Source organism: Melanaphis sacchari, unplaced genomic scaffold (assembly GCF_002803265.2).
Source record: "Melanaphis sacchari strain LSU unplaced genomic scaffold, SCAv2.0 Contig8_pilon_pilon, whole genome shotgun sequence".
In the NCBI taxonomy this organism is placed as follows: domain Eukaryota; kingdom Metazoa; phylum Arthropoda; class Insecta; order Hemiptera; family Aphididae; genus Melanaphis; species Melanaphis sacchari.
Window position 1 is genome coordinate 6,423,658 of NW_020271635.1, and position 16,414 is coordinate 6,440,071.

Below are 16,414 nucleotides of genomic sequence, written 5' to 3' on the forward strand. Positions count from 1 at the left end.
TTTTATAGCTCAAACGAATTGTTTTTTGAAACGTGCAAAACGAATCAAACGCAAGCGATTGCGTACATGAGACAGACGTACGATATTACAATCGACGATCCTCGTGCGCGGCTCATATAGACAACGATACAATATTATTACAATTTTACAGTCGTTATTCGTCGTCGACGACGTTTGTCAGTTTGTCAAAATGATGCTTCGATGAAGATAATAATAACATACTAATATAATATGATATTACTATTGCCCCCAATCACCTGCAGTTTTATAGATATACGTTCATCACACGACGCGCCTTCTAATAATATTATTTCGTATATAGGTCTGACCCATTGACATTTTCACGATCGAGCGTCGGTGGACAGTCATATTATAATATACACGCATTACCCGGTAACGCGATCACAGTTGACACGGTTTTTCGCGCCCGTTTATTTTTAAACGCCCGCGTTATTGGCAACGACCGGTACGCTGACAATTATATAGTGCGCCACGATAGGCATATATGCGATATTACCATATATAATGTAGTGCGATGCACTATGACATAATACACTATGTTCATCGTGATCGTGCACAGGTATAATATGTTATGTTGTTAGTTATAGAATTATTAGGCACTTGTCGATGAGTATGAAAAAGATTTACCAGTACAATTAAAATACACACGTAGTCTCTCCTAGTCTTAAAAAATAGATCTATTTAATCAAAGTGGATAGGAGGGACACTACATACATCACAAACCGTGTCGAACAATTAAGTTTTTGTTTTCAGTGATATACACAAATTTCAAGACAAAAATCTAAAATTCATTAATATTTTTTTTTTAAACCACACGATTTAAACAATTCAAACTGTGCAAAAACTAGAATTTTTCAATTTTTAGTTTACCCTTTTCCCCCACCCAAGTCCATCAACATGCTAACTCGTAATTTGAAAATTATATTTGATTATTACATTACATAATAAATACTTCTCATACCACAATATTATAGATTGTAATTACCAATCAATAACTTAGTGAGATCAAACAATTTATAGGCTAAGGACAGCGAAATAAAATGCTTACATTTTTTAGATTATGGTATTTAAATGATTGATTTTTTGTAAAAAACCATATTAAAATATAAGCGTAAGTGTAGGTATTAGGTTTGTTACTTGGACTTTTCAGAGTTCTAAAGTTTTAAGGTTCCAAACAATAATAACTACCACGAACAGGCGCGTACGATTAACGTTGAACATGGTGACCCATGACAAAAAACTAACTAATATTATAATCGAAATGTCGACTCGGAATAATAATAAAATATCCCAAAATATCTATTATTTATAAATATGTTACAAATGGTGGGGCAAAACCGTGTTAACCTTGGCAAAAACTGTGTCATCGTTACATTATTATTAAAACTGACTTAAATAGTAGAACCACTATAACCAATAAACATAACAATAATTACAACAACTAAACTATTTTAATATACATAAATTGTTTTTTATGGCCGATTCGCTCTTAAGTATAACTATATTTTTCATACCACACGGACGCCCACAACTAATGACGTTAATGTGTTATAATTTACTAACACATAACAATATGTTGTTCTAGATTGCAGTTTTGTACCTACCACTTCAGTACGATAACCTATCTGTATGTTATTGTCCGCACGGTACGGTTTTGGCAGATAGTTTAGAAACTGTAAAAACAAAATTGCCCTTAAACGACGATTAGCAGTTGTAGTTAAGTGCATGTGAAATGCTATAAATTTAGTGTTGAAAACGTACTCTGCAGGTTTCAGGTATTTGGGTTCTAATGCCATCGTTTTATAATATTATATAGGTATAATGCTATAATAATATATGCACCCGCCGAGCAATATATGTATAAAATATTATGCAGACAACAATATTTAGAAAAAATACGGTATATGGTATATTGCTGCGTCCTGTTGTGTGCCGGAGATTTAGGCCGCCGTCGACGCAGAGATCTATTGTTAGCTTCCGTGACAAGAGCCAAGAATGTGGCGGCGGAACGCTTCGATCGCCTTCCGGACGAACACCGTGGATGCAGGGCGGGGGCGCGTACGAGGACTTTTGCATACGGTCCCATTAAATTTTCGACCCGATTTTCGCACGTCCCACAACCACTAATACCTGTTTATTGGCTATTTCATATACAACTCGAGGTTATTTGTACTTTAAAAAAAATAATAACAACTTCCCTAAAAATGCAAACAAAAACATTCGACCTTTCTGCGATAGCACTAGTAGCCATTGATTATCAATTAATGATCGTGTATTCATATCGACATATAATCATAACATATTATCACGATCACGTCCTCTTATTTCCAAATTTAAGTTTTTTATGCTCTGTTAAAGACTCTTACTGTTACAGGATAGTACAGTAAATTCTTATGTTCATCAACATTTTTTTCCTGCACATAAATTTTAAGTCCACATTTACCTTGTATTACTATAGTCCATAAAAGGTGTTTGATTCGAGTTTCTATTGTGAATAACTTAATAGGTATTATAAATATATATAATATATATATTATATATATTGCTTTAACTCATAATTTTTATTTTAAAACCACGCGAACCGATCGCTGTATCACATAAATAAAACAAACAACACAATAATAGTTTTCTTAAAATAAAAGTGGATTTTTTTTTTTTTTTGGCTCGCAGCTGCAGGTATTTCGAGTTTGCCGCGGCATCATCGCTGTCTGTGATGCGCCACGCCGTATAATAATATAATATACACCCGTGTTTACTTGCTGTACCTATAAGGTAATGCACGAAAATACCGTGACGAATTCTAAATCCCAATGATTAAACCCTCAAAATTCTATATCTCGGTAGATATTGCAGTTTTTTTCGCCATATAGATACATAGTCGGTGTAAAATTCAAAATCTCCCCTTCTCCTTCCTCAAAAAAAAAAAAATGTGTTTTGTTTTAAACGCTTTACTTTGCTATGCATAACTGTTTATCCCTACAATAGAAACCTTTAAATATTATATTAGTGACACGATGTCATGATATGATTTACCTTGATTCACCGCCTACAACATTTACTCTTAGAAAAACGAACGATTTATTATGTCGAATCAGAAATAATAAATTAAGCTAACATACCTATATTTAAGAGCCAATTCATTGGGGTTCCGACGAACTGCACCACTGTATTAATACGTTCTCGTAGATGACGACGCGAAAATGGTTTGATTCGAACGGTACAACTGATGCGAATAAAAAGGCTTGTGACATCGGCATTTTTCTGTAACTGATCGACGAAAATTGAAAATATGGCGGTTACCCGATAATTAATAATATTAATATACTGTATACCAAGTACTAATGTATACCAGTCTTCAAATTTTTATCACGGTCAAAGTGACCGCTGGAGTCCATACAATGGTTAATTTACACTATATACCGTGTACGTGGTGTATGGTTTCGTATCTTGTTCTTTCATAACTATAGCCGGGTGTAATATTAACCATAATCTACCATGAGTCGGGCCGAACTCAATTTTTTAACACTCGGCGATATTCGACGTAACTTTGAACTTGGCTTTAGGGAAAATTTAATGACGTAAAACGTTAAAGCTTAATAACGTTTGAAAACCAACAATTCAGGCAGTTAATTTACTAAATGGTATAGTTGATCCAGCGTTTGATGTTTGATCTGTTTACGGTTTAGTTTCAATAACAATAACCGTGGTCGAGCTTATTATACTTTTGTTTCCATTTAATTTTCCATCACTATCACTATAATATTGATTGATATTACGTCTTATACCGTGGTTAGCTAACACGTCGCGACTATCGCTTATGAATTTTAATCTTACAAATGTTTCAAAGAACAAAAAAGACAAAAAATTTAAATTCTATCACATAATATATTTGTTATAATAATTAATAAACTACAAATAAATATCAATTTTTACTATTTTTAGTCATTTTGACCAATCTTCCAACACCATTTTCTCCTTTTTTTCAAGCGAAGGTGTTAATAACTTTATTTATATCTATCTTCTCATGTTCATTTAACACGTCCAAACTTTTGACACGTATCATTTCAACACGCTATCCAATTTTCGATCAGTTTTCACATTCACATCACCGTTAATTAACGACAATAAAAATACTATGAGTGTCATTCAATAATAATCAGTAACTTACAATAAATTCTTACTAAAATAATAATTAGTAAATACTAGCTACTACATTATATTTGAATCCGCACGATGTCATGTCCAATTTTATAATTTATTTTATTAGCAAGATTTACCTTAAAATGTCATCTTCAAACGACTTCGACATTGAAAACATTCATACCATCAGACATGTAATTGCATTCTACATTAGAGGCATCGAATATCATATCTAAAATAACACATGACCACCCACTGTGCAATCTAAGTTACAAAATGTTGCTGCAATGTTAAGTTTCGATCACAATGAAATGTTACCAAGTAACAATAATGCGATGTCCTATAATTGTTCCATAATAATAATACCAAATATATCATCAAGTAACATTACTGAAATGTTAAAAATACACATTTATGCAATGTTACAAATTAATATTCATTCAATGTTTAATTATTATTGCATTGAAATAATCTTGTTTACGCGGTAATACGGGCAATACATTCTTCAATTATAATATTATTACTTTATTTATAATCTTACAAATATCTTTAAATAGCTATATCCCATTGTTATAAACACTATCACTGGATTTTCCAATTCGGATTTCGGGGAAGCCGAACCCGCAAAACGACCGGCGCGCTAAATAATAGCTAGCAATGTGAATCTTTATTTTATTTGTTAGTCTTTGCGTCAAGTGCCGAAGAGTGTGTTCAGAATAATTACAATATATACAAGTCATAATAATCCATGTAAGTATTTCAATTATTATTTTCTAAGATTGTTCGTATTCTCCATTGTTTTTCTCTAACATATTTTTCGCGACCAGCTTTATTATTTATACTCAGTCGTCTCTACAGAAAGAAATGAATTTCAAAGTAGTGAATTTCTTACTCCTTAGCTGTAAGACAGTAATTATGCTTATGTTTTGTAGTTAATATTTTTTTCATATATTTTTACATAGGTATAACATTTTTTGTCGTTTAAGAATTAAAAATTAAGTTTAAGATTGTTATTTTTTAGTTAAACTGTTGTAACTTTTTTAGTTGGTAGTAATCGGTAGGTATCATTCACATTGACTTTTATTAATAATTTATTATTATTAATTTTGCATACATTGTTGTAGAAAATCAAAAAACGATGGGTAATCGCTACATTTCCTGACAGTAATGATTACAGTGTTATACCAACAAATTGGGTTTTAAAAACAGTCGATAATGATGGCAACACATTTGATAAATGTGTATGGCCGCCTAGAACGTTTCATGTTACTAGCGATTTTTTAAAAGAGGCTGTGGAACCGTCAGATAATTGGATCACTTATAAAATAAAACTATATGAAAATGGCAAAGAGTATACATTTTATTATTTTGTGATGTATAAAGATATCTTATATAATTGTATGATTTTTATGCATAAAGTTTATTTTTTTAAATATTAAGTTTACTGTAATTAATTTTATTTTATTTTATGATATCTGAGTTTAATAAGTTATTATTATAAATTATACATTAATAATGTTAATTATCAATAAGTTAAATTTTGTGCCATATTGATGTTAATTGTTATGAAGTAAAATAAAACACTTATTAATTTGTTTTTGAACTAAATAAATTTGTTATTCCTTTTTATATTTTTTGTTATTATAAAAAATAATAATATAAATGCCATTAAAGGATTGGTTAAGATGAATGTTATATAGTAACATTAATTTTATGTTATTTAGTAACATTAATTTCATGTTACTTAGTAACATTAATTTCATGTTACTTAGTAACATTAATTTCATGTTATTTAGTAACATTAATTTCATGTTACTTGTAACGTGCATGGAGTATTACTTGTAACGTGCTTGGAGTATTACTTGTAACGTTCACGGAATGTTACCAGTAACCTGTATGAAATGTTACCGGTAACATGTATGGAATGTTAATATAAAACATTGTATTCATATTACAATTGAAGTTACTTTCTCGGGACATAAGCAGTTCCATACACATTACAATTACGTAAATGCCACTTAAAATGTAACATTACAAGTTACAAATTAATATTGTAGAAATATTGCCGAAATATTCCATTGCACAGTGGGCAATACTATGGTATATGGAATATCCTTGCTGCATCAAGAATTTTATGCAAAGATAATCTACAGGCCTGTTTGGGACTGTGGATCAAGACTGTAGATATTAGGTAACTATAGGAATGTGAATATTCGAAACAAAAATTTTTTATTTAATAGCGGGTGAGTTTTTTTTTAAGTATCATCAGTTATCACTGGAGTATCTAATAATTTTTGTTTCACATTCAATGTTTTATATACATTATACATATTTACAGTAAAACCTCCCTTAACGAACATCTCTAGTGGAAGATTTTTTGGAAACAGAAGCATTTTCAGTACTTTTCAATGAAGAAACCTCCAAATAGCGGACAAAAAAATACTCTTACGATACAAAACTTATTTTTTCACACCAAACTAAATTATATTTATGTATATATATGCATTCCATTTTTTCTGTAATTTTTATATTCATTTAAATATGTATTGATTGTTAAAATATTAAATCATTATATAATTCAAACATAAAATAATATTATAGTTAAATTTATCCTTGGCCCTAGCTCATGTTTTACCTTTAAACATTTACTTTTAATGAATTTCAAAAATATACTCACTCTAAATAGCGGAAACCTCCGAATAGAGGACAATATTTCGGCGATCAAGGGTGTCCGATATTCAAAGGTTTCGTTGTATATTAATTAATGGATTTTTAATTTTTATCTTAAGAATCAATTTAGGGATTTATTAATATTATGATGTCTTGTTTTTTTTAGATAATTTATCAATGGTTTAATGATGTACAAATTTATTAATAATTAATACAGTAGGTCCATTTAACGTCGAGGTTAGATTCCTAAAAAAACGACGAATCAAAACACTTTACATAATTTTATTATAATGAATTCCTGTCAATATATAATAATGTACATATAAATTATAATAATTTCATGATTTAATTGTTTATATTAAATTACATTTATTATAATAAAAATTAACTAAAACTTATAATCAAATTAACACACATATTTACAATTTATTTCTTAACACATGAGTTAAGTGTTGGCTGTTTAGCTGTATTTTTCTTATCACGACACAATTTTCAGTTACACGTTTAGCTGTTCAAAACATTTCGCTCAACCTGCCAAAATCTTTTATGATTTAAATCTTCTTCATTTAAAATTTTATATTTTTAAGGCCTTCTTCAATCTATCGTAAAGCGCTAGATAATCCTTTAACCATGGTTCGTGAATTTTATTTTCTCATCTAGTTTTTTTAATGTTTTCCTCTTGAACTCTGTCGTAATGTTGATTTTGATTTAATTTGAGTAAATCTTCATTACTTAATTTTTCCTCACAAGAAGAAATCACTTCATCGATATCTTCTTTTTCTAGCTCAGGACATTTATTACTCGCAATCATTAGAGTATCTTGATTTATTGTAGAAACCGGTATGATTTTTGTTTCATCAACTACACATTCCTTCCAAATCACCATGTTGAATTCATACACTTCTGAGTTACTTCTCTCCAGGATTTTCCAATGTTTTGAATAGCGTGTAAAATATTATATTGTATTGTATGTACAAAAACTGTATAATCGATAGTTTAAGTGTTGTCGAACAACTGACTATCAATAAAATTAAAAACGATTACGGAGCACATATAATCTAAAATAAATAAAAATAGTGCCTATTTATAGTAGGTATGTCAATCAAAATGTTAACAATATCGTCTAAAAAAGGTCAACGAAATTAAATTACTAAAAGTAACGACTTATACAAAATATACGAGTATACCTATATAAATATAAATAACAAACATTTTATGAACACATGTATTACAAACAACGTTATGCTGAAACACATGACTTAAACTTCTACGACGCAATAGGAAAATGACGCTAGATGAGGCAACGTTAAACGAGGACTTACTGTTTATTTTATTTTTATTATTATTATGTTTTACGATCAGAAGGGAAGGGGGATAAACGCGTTAAAGTAAACGACAACGCAACGCTCTGGTTGTTTCAGACTCGTGCATTTCATATTTCATATATTTTCACGTTCGAGTTTATACAATTTTATAAATTATGTATATTAGATCACTCGTCTGAAAAGAGTAGAAATAAGACTAAGAGTAAATATTAATTTATTCTATCAGAAATACCTGTGCCATTATACAGAATACAGTGCACTGTCACCGGAGGAACGTTAATAATTCGTCTTCGCCGCTTCGATATGGAAGTATATTTAACTATGATTTATGATATTTTATACGAATAATCTGAACAGAACAAAATATGCGAGTACCGTTTGATATAGTATAAACGATAAAGATATCATAATAATATAATAAATCATGTGTTATATTACAATTTTCTTATCTCACTAGTAAAACAGTTTGTGTCGCCGCTATAGGTACCTATAGTACTCCATAGTTTATGGCTTTATGCTACAAAAAATACATTATATAATTCCTTTCCGTAGTAGTTAATAAAGATTAGTGGCAGTTTGACAATTTTATTTTATTGGGGCAAGCCTAAAATTTACCATCCATCAACCCACCATGGCACAAAATTTGATATTTTACCAAATAAAAAAAATCAGTTTGACCAAGTTATTATTTATGTTATAATGTATTAATATATATTATTTTCTCATAATACACAAATATTAAAACAATAAAATACACACTAAGATAATATACATATAAAAATACCACTTATTATTAAATTATTTATTAAACATTAAACAATAAAAATATTATAAAAAGATATTATTTTTATAAATGTCTATCAATTGATATAATATAATAGTCAGTATTATATTTAATTTAATGGTAAATTTTCAATTATTATCTTTTCGAAGTTCAAGTTAATATTAATTGAATAAGATAGATCCAAATGCCTTTGCCAATTCGTTAAATTTATATTTCCTCGATTATATACAAAACTTAATATACTCTGGCGTTTAGGTGTTGATTTATAATAATACAATTATCAAATGACAAATTTAATAATAGTGATAGTATTGACACAACGTCTCTTTACATTTAATGTTAGTTGATATAGAATATTAAAATATTTCAAAAAAAAAAAAAATAAATAAATAAATTACAGCTATTTAAAAAAAAATCAGTTATATTAACGATGACCATCCCATTTCCTACCCCAAATTTAGACCAGGGTAAAGGCCCGATTGTTTACATGTTCAAGCCGTTTCTGATTAAGGTTACCTATAAAACAAAATAAGGTACTTACATTTATTACATATTTTAATAATAATAAATTAGATTTTTTATTGGACTTTTTTCTATAATTAAAGGGGTTAGACTGGTTAGAGAGTACCCGCTTATTAGTCCTTTCCACTTAATTAACACCTATATAATAATGAAAAATGTTTACACTGTCAGATATTTCGATATTATTATGTCGTCGGTTACTATAATTTATTTTTGTTTAACAATTACGAAATACTCGTAGCACTGTTTTTTCATGTTTATTCGCTTATAAATATTCGAATGTCCAATAAAAATGACCATTAACCGAAATATAATATAGATGCCGCATAGGCGACAGTACCATTCTCGCGGATCACGGCATTGATAAACAAAATTACTTACGCCAAAATATTCGTCTTGTCGTTCCACACGCATATTTTTTACGACCTACAACTTCTTTGCACACTCAAACGCAATGAATTGTCTATATTTTACACCGTGAAAGCGTTTTCTGTCTATGCTCTAAACATAAACAAATTCAAATTTTCAAAATAGAAAAATACAAATTATTAAAAATATTTGATTAATTTATACTTTCAGCCATTCAATGTTAAAAAAATATTTTTTTTATTTTTCTATAATTTGCAATGGCACTAAATTTATTTGAAATCATGCAAGAAACGAGTAAAACCAAACAACAATATTAAATAATCCGGGAACTTTAGTCTTTAGATAATTTTCAATTAGATTTTTAGTGGACCTTTCTAGTTTTAACCACCAGCCTGATTTAAATTTTTAAAATCTTGTTGTTAGTGAGATCTATACCATAGTCGAGAACTGCAGTAATAGGTCAGTTTAAAAATCAATGAAATGTAAATACCTATCGTTTATTGAACAAAAGACAATAGTTGATAATTTTTACTACAATCACTATATATATATATACAATTAAAAATTTAATCTGTAATTTCCTCAAAATTTTACTCAAAAAGTATATCAACTATAAATGATTTACTATTTTCATTAAAACATTTATTAGTGCTTATCACCATGCACAAATTGAAACGCACTCCTCCAGTTGATTTAGGACTCTTCCACTAAATCATTTTACGTTTATACCTATATAATAATAACTGGTAAATCATCAGAGTCAAGTATAATATCTATTTTTCAACTCATTGAAAGTACAATTATTAACCTCGTCACACTGAGATCGGACTAATAAACATGGCGGGGTGAAGGCTCCAAATTTGTTTCACCTACATAGGATTTTTAAGCAATTTATTATATTATGATATGTGGCAGAGTTTCATAATTTTATGATTATTTTTCTCCAGAAAAAATGTATTTAAAAAAAATCGATATTTTTTCTAATTAAATAACGAAGAAAACAGTATCATTTAAATTGTATGAATATATTACATAATTTAAAAAATATAATTGTTAAAATACTCCTCACGGAAAAACATTATTGCATGTTTTTAATGATGATTCGTCTGGTGTCTCTTGAAAACATAATAATATACAGCGACGAAATTATTGGCCGAGCAACTGAATCATAGTAAGAATTAAGAACTAAATAAATAGATAAAATTAGAACAGATTTATAGAACGACTTATAAATAAATCAAACAACATAAAATACGGCCCAGTCCGACTTCGTTAATTATGTTGACTACGATTTCCGCGATTCATAATAACAACAACGATAAATTTATCCATTACTTTATACATTTATTATTACCTTTAGAGAGGTAACTTACCACTTTGAACTTGGTCCTAAGCCAATCAGCCTTTGGTAAAGCAATTCATTATCAACTAGGTATCAATACACTTTTATTTTTTAAGATTATCCACAGATTTTTTTGATAAATGCCAGGTTAAACATTTACAACGTGAAGTTAGTTTTAATTTTAGATTCCAAACGGGGCGATGAATGGTTATGGTTTTACAACTGTGTTTATTTATTTTTTTTTTTCTAAAGACACTTAATGAATCTAATAATAAAAAAAAATGTTCAATCTTCAACTTTAAGAGTGATTTTGTAGCAAATTAGATCTAATTGGTACTTTGTGTATCAAATAAAATGTTTGGTGGAGGTGGGGCTATTCTCAGTTCTTTCTAAACAATAAAAGAATACTAAAATACAACTATGAAAAAAGGAATATTCATGCAAAAAATACAAAGTTTCTCATAAGTTGATCTTACAGTTATTAAAACACTTATTAGTCATACAATTAATAATATTAGGTTAAAAAATACGTCAAGATAATACGAAAATGAGTAAATTATTTTATTGTTGAAAATTGGATTAAACTAGGTATTTTAGATTACATTTAAGTTTTTAATAATACGAATCTATTTATATCATTCTACAATACATCAGTGTTAACTTAAGTATAAGTTAATATCAGTTAGTAATACAATATGAAAAATGTTACAATACCTATAATAGATTTATTATACATGTGGTTTGTCTTCGGCAAAAAATATTCAACCGTTTAAATTTACCAACCCTATACTTATATGGAAAAATAAATTACTTATGTCAATATAAACATACAATTAAATATCATTAGAAATATAGGTGGAAGGTCGTTTCCGCTCAAAATCCTTTTTCGCAAGCAGGTATAAAATGATTAAATTTAATTGAATTAAATTTAACACATCCATTACAGTGACCTCGATGACAAAATATACTTGACACTATTTCTATACCTACACCTGAGCTAAAGCGATTTTCTCTTTTTTTTTTTTTTAAGTAATATTTAGCTGCAGCCCTCGATATTCAATATCACTTAAATCAAATCTCAAACTAGACAAACAAGTGGAAAATTAAGATAAACGAAAATAAATCAGTTCAAATAAATTTCACTGTCAACAAAATTGACTGTTCTCAACTATCTATCAATAACATACTCATACCGATTAAAAATGTAATCAGATATTTAGAAATCCTTTTGAGAAAAAGACTAACCTAGGTCAAACATACAATATATAAAATAAAACAGTCTAACACTTGCCCAAACCTTCTGCGCCCATTACTTTTCTCTTCAATAAGTCTAAAAAATAAAATTTTAATATTATATATGTCAATTATAACTCCTCTCTGATCATATGGCATTGAAATCTGGGGCCTAGACAAACTCTCAAATATAAGACCACTTCGAGTATTTCAATTAAATATATGTTTTAGACGAATAACTCGAGTCCTGTGGTATATGATCAAAAACGTTATATATAATGATTCACAAATACAAACAGTTAATGAAGTATCAATCCGTCATTACAAAACATTTCATTCCAAACTCCACTCAAGCCAAAACTCACTAATCTCTCATATATCATCAATCACCATTCCCAGTAACCTACCGAGAAGACTTAAAAAAAAAAAAAATGACCAAGAGACGCTCTTTTATGAAAAAAAAAACAGTTCCTCTAAACTCATCTTAATTAAGAGGTACTGTTGCTAAACAGCTCACTTCCTCAAGTCAACAAGCCAACTTTATTCTATTTTCAAACTGTTTTTTTTTATTACACTATATTTTGTGTGGATTATAATAATTGTAAATAAAGTTTTTTAATTACAAAAAAAAAATATATTAATTTTATTTACTTATTATTTAATATTTATATATTTTATAAATTAACTTGTTACCTATATTTTTGAAATCAACGTTTATAATTTATCAATTTTGAGTTTATTTTATGCAAAAGTATAATAACTAAACTACATTTCAATGAAATTAAATCATCCCGGTATTTTAGTACTTATTTACCTATACTTTTAAGTTTTATTTATTTAAAAAGCTATAGAAACCATAAAAACTTCCAAGATTTAATACCAATAACTTCGAAAATGTACAATCATCATTTTTATAATTATGTTCATTATACCGTTATAGTATTTATCAAATAATCTGAATTTAAAATTCATGTCTCATGTTTATAGTGATAATCATTTTTCTATGGATGTAGATATAAATAATGATTTATGCATAAAAGTATAAAATATCCCAAATATTAAAATATTTTAATATAAATATATAATATATACCCAAGAACAAAATATTAGAACATTTATAACACGATTGTATTAAGTTAAAATATAATTGGTGGGTTTAATTTAAGATTACCACTATTTGAGAACAGTTATCCAAACTCGACAGTCTTCCACTTTCCCATCGTTTGTAAACAATCTTGAAATTCTTATACGACTCTGACTTAAGAAAAATATTGAAATTCATCTTTTAGATAAGTTGTCTATTTTTTTTACTAAAAATAAATTTTTGAATTTTATCTTTCAACCCAGTTAATGCTACATTTTATATCCATTAATTTATAATTTCATAAAGTTAGGAGACATTATTTATTAATTTATTGATTTATGTAACTTTTATCTTAACTTCATTTTATACCTATGTAGGTATTCTCTCAAACGTGTTGTAAAATAAATGAATAATTTATTAGTAGTAGGTAATTGGCTCATTGTTTTTTAGATAAGAATGTAGGATGATGATAATTAGTTGTGTAATACTCTGATGTTATAAAAACGGTTCGATGTTAAATCATCTTCAAAAATCGATTTTCAAATCCTTGTAGTGGTTAATATATGAGGCCGCTATTTAAACAGACAAACGTCGTTGTCGGCGGACGGCATGCAATTTTTGTATTATGTTTCTGTCTAAATTTAAACGCGATTTTGGCCACAAAAACGGATATCTCATTTGGTTCATCACACACACGAGTGCGCGTTGTTGCCCATCTTTTTTGTCGAGATGTATCTTATCTATCATCTCAAATATATTATATAATAATATATCCAGTTCTTGAATTATTCTACAGTGGGCGGAGAACACTGCAGGGAACGGAAATTATTAATTATTTTCATACTTTAAGTTCACTTTTACTAATTATTTTCATTACAAGCGATTATAAAAGGCGGTAGGGTACCTAGATACGTTCATTTTTACAAAATATATTTAACGCGTGATAAATCATTCCGCAAAATCATATTGAAGAAGTACGATACCTTAAAATCAATTTTTTAAGCAATTCAACATATCATTATTATTATATGATACTGCAAAAAAGCTTTGAGATCATGATTTAATTTAAATTTAAACAAAAGCATAAACGTCGAACTAATTAATATTATTTTTAATATGAGCTTTGGTTCCTATTATACAAGTAAGGTTGAGTTCAATAATTTCTACAGACATTGATTTTTTTCAAATCTATCTTTTTTAAATTTAAATTAACTTAATTTTCTATGAAACACCGTTCTTCAGCTGCACAGACACACTAGCTCCAACAAATTTGTAACTGCTGAAAACATTTTTGATTTCCCTCTATTGATATGGCCTTAAGATTTGCTATAGCAATATTTTTATGTCTTCAATCATCGCAAAACGTTCACCTTTAAGTCCGAGTTTTAGTGCTAGAAATAGCAAGAAGTCACATGCTACAATATCTGGTGATTACAGGGGTTGTGGAATTAGTGGATATTTTTTTATCAGCTAAAAATTGTCGAACCGCAAAAGATGAGTGTCATGATACATGGTAGTCGGGATGCAAAAACCAATAATTTTCCCATTTCTCTGGCCTTTTTCAACGAATCGAATCTCTTAAACAAAGATATCGATACAACGCAAAAACACGTTTACTTGCGTTTAGGGATAGGATTAGAGTAATATCTTTTCTTATTTCATTCCTACACCATTGAAGAATAAGTAGATAGGTACCAAAAAAATTTCAAGTCTCCAAAGTCTAAGTCCAACGATTCTTTCTGAGCGTTAATGAGCGAGTGTATCGAACATAATATTCCTTTACGTTTATATATAGATAGATGCCATAGGCCGATAGGTACACTTCATAAATTGGCATTTTAATCCAATTACAATATATTGTGTTATATTATTACATAAGTGCTTTAAATTTTTATTTCTTTTCATTATAGCAAGCACCATATAGGTTCTTGTTAGTTGCATTTACATAATACATTCAAACTAAAGGTAGGACCTAAAAAAATATTTTATCAGTACATAAACCATCTGATTTTAAAATTAATTATTACTTCCAAGTATTCAAGAAGAAAGATATAATAAACTAAAATTCACGTTTAAGGGCAGTTGTTATCATGTTTTTACCGTATCTATATGCACAATAAACCTTTTTTTTTTTTTTTATTTTTTTTAATAGTAACTAATAATTTTATTACGATATATTTAAATGCTCTATTTTTTACAATCATCTAATGTATTAAATTATTTATCTGAATAGTTGACTCACGGTTTACAGTAATTTTAATGTTCCTGTGATCAATAAGGAAAATTGATTTTTCTTACGTAAAAACTTATTTTAAATACGAAAAAATAAAGATATCTTGTGATACGGGTACGTGAAACTAAATAATAATTAAGATAAAAATTCGATAATGGGACAGGGGTTGAATCCTATTACTCTATGACTATTAACTTGAACTTACGCACAATTTTTCCATTCGGCGTGTAAAAAAAATGTATTACTGTCACGTTGCGCGACAGTAGCGTTTAACGGTAGCCGATAGGTAGGTACACGCATCCGAGATATATTATTATAACAACTCGGCCAAGACATTATTATTTCAATTACTTTTTTTTATCATCTGACGGTCATCGTCGTTTCAGGACCAGCAGCACACGCAAGTGCACGTTTAATAATAACTCGACGCCAAACTACTTAAAAACATTGTGGGCTTGACCAAGTGTATAACCACTATTGCTCGTTGACCACATAACGATCATATTGTATACATTTAGTATTTTAATTAAATTCTATAAACGTATTGATTGTTACGCGGATCAAGATATTTGACTATTTGTGATTTGAAATATAAGCGTATAGTATTAAAAAGATTCAGAATACAAAGTTAAAAAAATATGTTCATATTATGTTTGAACGCGGTATAAAAAATTACATCTATACGCTGTAC

The 16,414-nt window shown here is 28.5% G+C and overlaps 1 long non-coding RNA gene across 1 annotated transcript; it reads left to right on the top strand.

Moving 5' to 3' along the window:
* Window positions 1-4,411: 4,411 nt before the first annotated feature.
* Window positions 4,412-5,029, top strand: LOC112602741. Its single transcript, XR_003115124.1, has 3 exons — window positions 4,412-4,645; window positions 4,719-4,911; window positions 5,008-5,029. It is a non-coding gene; the product is annotated as an uncharacterized LOC112602741 (long non-coding RNA).
* The last annotated feature ends 11,385 nt before the right edge of the window (window positions 5,030-16,414 follow it).